The sequence below is a fragment of the Eptatretus burgeri genome, chromosome 23, assembly GCF_056783735.1.
Source record: "Eptatretus burgeri isolate ZD-2024b chromosome 23, Ebu_testis_v1, whole genome shotgun sequence".
Taxonomy (NCBI): domain Eukaryota; kingdom Metazoa; phylum Chordata; class Myxini; order Myxiniformes; family Myxinidae; genus Eptatretus; species Eptatretus burgeri.
In genome coordinates, this window is record NC_140983.1 from 1,542,020 (window position 1) to 1,546,151 (window position 4,132).

Here is a 4,132-nt window from a genome sequence, read left to right on the forward strand (position 1 = left end):
ACAACGGGAAAAGCGTGTAAGTCCCCATTCCCCAGAACTCCCATCACCCCATTCAGCCCTCCCCCAGACCCACCATTACCCCAAACACCCCTCCCCCAGACCCACCATTACCCCACACACCCCTCCCCCAGACCCACCATTACCCCAAACACCCCTCCCCAGACCCACCATTACCCCAAACACCCCTGCCCCAGACCCACCATTACCCCACACACCCCTCCCCCAGACCCACCATCACCCCTCCCAAACACCCACGATCACCCCACGCTCTCCTCACCCCAGAGATACAGGTAAATCATTTTTACAGGTAAATCAACAAACCCCACCACCACTGCCCGGTTAACCCTGAAAATGCGGTTAACCGAGTTAATCATCCGACGACTGGCTACGACTACCAACGGTACAACATTTATCAAAAGGTGACCACTCTAACACTTCCATCGCTCAGCATCCAGGAAGACTCAGTGGATAGTAAGAACGTGCCCCCCCCCCCACCAATCATCCTTATCATCTGTTGTAGCATAAAAGGGGGACCAACTCCATATTAATGTCCATGATTTTGGAATGAGATGTTGGACGAGCAGGTATCCACATACTTTTAGCCATGCAGTGCATGTCGAGAGACCACAGAAAGCACCACAAGGACCAGGTGTTGCACTCAGACATCTGATCTGGACACGTTTGAAATGATACAAACGTGGGTTTCCATTCCTTATAACGTTTCATATCGATTTTGAAACCACAAGAATACCTCATGTACGTTTCCCGCCCAGAGAGCGGCTCGTGCCATTTCAGGTGCGGTTTCCCGCGCAGGACGACGCGAGTTGGATCATCAAGCACTCGAAGATCACTTCTGGATCCGAAGCTCAGTGCCAGAATAAAGGATGAATTTTTCTTTTATATTTCCCCTTGTCTGTTTTTGTAACTGTGTAGAGGCGCCTCGACTTTAGGCTTTAATTTTTGATTTATGTCCCTTAAACCCCTATTTATTTATTAAAGATTGCTTGTGTCTGTCTATTTGTTGTGGGTTCCAGTATAAACCCTTGTCTTCCATCCTGGTGAGTGCCTCTGGTGCACGCCCTTGTCGCCCTCCCGTCTCGCGCGCGCAAGCAGAAAAGGATCACATGTTCGCCTCCAACGTATAACCCTTTGGTTATAACACTGCCAGCTCAAACCTGTCTCCCTCCTCCAAATCCTGGTGGCATCTCATTGTCTGTTTCTGGTGTATGTTCCCCCTCCCTTACCTCAAATGGCCACACAGCTGCCACTGCACGTGAAAAGGCTGAATGCCTCAACTCCGAGTTTCCTTCTAAATCTTGTGTCCCAAACCCATCGCTTTCTGTACCCACCTTACCCAGTAACACCCAGCTGTCCCTGGACTCTGTGTCCTTTTCTGACAAAGTGGAGAGTTTGCTGTCAAACCTCGACTCAGATACTGCAACCGGTCCAGATGGCATCAGCCCACGTGTCCTAAAAACCTGCTCCTCTGCTCTTGCTCACCCTCTTCTGTTCAATTTACCCTCTCATTTGCTCAAGGTCAACTGCCGTCTGCTTGGAAATCAGCAAACGTTACCACTTTGCTGAAAAAGGTGCAAAAACAGATCCCTGCAACTGCAGACCGATCAGCCTTCTCCCAATCATCAGCAATGTTATAGAATCCATCATCGCTTCAGACATTAAATTGTTTCTCTTCTCCAATTGCTTGATTTCCGATCATCAATTTGGTTTCAGACCAGGCCACTCTACCATGGATATGCTGCTTTTGCTTTCCTGGAGGATGGATGGAGGTCCTCAATGTCAGAAATGAAATCAGAGCCACATCCCTCGACATATCGCATGCTTTTGACACGGTCTGACATCTCACATTGCTCATCAAACTCTCTTCTTAGGTATCCAAGGCAATCTCCACTCCCATCTGTGGACTTCCTCTCCTGTCGCAGTTAAGGTGTGGCTCTTAATGGCTCTCTCCCATCTCCTCTTCCTGTAGAGGTTGGAGTTCCTCAGGGCAGTGTTTTGGGCCCTGTGCTTTTTCTGGTTTTCATCAATAATCTCTCAGAGTCTGGAAAATCCTCTGTATTTCTTTGCTGATGACTCCACCCTCAGCCGCACCATTTCTCATCCCTCTGATCAGCAGGCAGCAGCCTCTTCACTTGCTACAGACCTGGGTAAAATCACAAGCTGGTCAAACACTTCGAACATACCTTGCAATCCTGACAAATCTCACACTCTCACGATGTCTCTCCAAAAGGACCGTCTGGAAAACAACACATCTACTTTCTCAACAATGTCCTTGAAGAAGTCCTTTCATTCAAGCTTCTGGGTCTCACTATCTGACATGATCTTTCCTGGGAAAGCTACATTTCCAAGCTGGCCTCCAAAGGCAGTCTCCGACTGGGCATCCTGTGTCATTGCAAAGTCCTTCCTTGGCACACCTGAGCTTCCAACCACATACAAAGTTTTCATCCGCAGTCTGATGGAGTTCTGCGCTCCCCTCTGGGCTGTTGCTCCTGCCTCTCAAATCGCTCAGCTTTACGCTGTGGATATCAAGTCTTTTGGGATGACTGTGTCTCCAACGATGAAGCCGAGTCGTTGGATCTCTCACTCTCAAAGCAGGCAGGTCGGTGGTGTTTCTGTCTTCTACCATCTACTCTGCGTCCTTGCCCCCACCCCCTGCTCTGTTCCTCCTATATTTCCACAGGGTGTTCCAAGGTCCGCCAATAACCCCCTCCTGGTGAAACTGCCAAAATCAAAATCCACTGCTCACCTTAACTCTTTCTTTCCCCTTTTTTCCCCGCTCTGGAACAAACTCACACACTCTGTTCAATCCCACTCCTCCCTCCAGGTCTTCAAACGGCTGTTCACCACCATCTTTTATCTTCCCCCATCCAAAACCTTCATCCTTTGCACCCCAGTTAATCCACCTCAAACCCAACTCCTTCAAATTCCCTGCTTTCCTTCCTGAAGTGTCCATCTTGTATACCCCGTTTTCCCCACTCCATCCCTCTCCCTTCCATAGATCCAATGTCTGTTCCCCACTGTTTTGTGCTTCCCTCTCCCACCCCTCTTGTCTCCTGCTCCCCTTGTGAAATGTATATTTGTATAAGCTCTTTTCGAGCCTCGACAATGCATACAAAAAAGCCAGTTTTAATGGACATGTGTTTACAGTATCACCATTTCTCAGGTTGGAGTGACATACCAGGGCTTCATTGGGGTCGGTAAAAGCACTGATATCAATGATACTGTACACATGAAAAATGTATCAAACTATGATATGATGTCGAGATTTTAAAAATATTATAATGACATAAAATCCTGTGTGTGTGTGTGTGTGTGTGTGTGTGTGTGTGTGTGTGTGTGTGTGTGTGTGTGTGTGTGTGTGTGTGTGTGTGTGTGTGTGTGTGTGTGGTTGTGTGTGTTTGTGAGTGTGTGTGTATCCACCTCCATTTTGGTAAAGGGTCATGTTTGTTCGAGCAAGTTGTGAAGTTTTCTTGTTTTCAGAGTTTTGTTCCGATGGTTATTTTCAGGATCGTCACTGAACCCCAGACAGTCTCCAACTGTAGTTCGTTTTGTGGGGGAAAAATTTATATTAATGTATTTTAAATTGTAACAAATGGAGTTTCAGAAATGTAACTTTTATGCTGCAAGTTGAATTGGCTGTTATTTCTGGCCAAAAGACTTTTGCCCTAAATGATAAGAAATGTGTTGTTCTGGAGCAGAGTGACCGAGCTGATAAATGAACCTTTGCTTAGAAATGTACGAAGTGGCTTTTCGTCTAAAGGACACGTCTACAGTCTGGGTGAATATCCCCCAACCTCTCTCTCATGAAAGTATAAAATGCTTTGAAATGTAAATTTGTTTTCAGTGCAAGCACGTGAGGAAGTATAGTATCTCAGTGGCTTGTGCTCCTTGGAACTGACCAAGTACCAAGTTAGAATAAAACTCTCTGATGTAATGTAGAAGTGAATTGAATCGGGTTGGTCTAACTGTTCACTAAAGTAAGAATAAATGAAATTGAACCAAATAATATTGCAATCAATGGGGATTCTTAAGTTCATTGTACGAGGGTGAGAAGTGTATAGTGTATAATTAGAAAATAAATTGTTTCACAAGGAAGGACTTGTGTGGACATCGG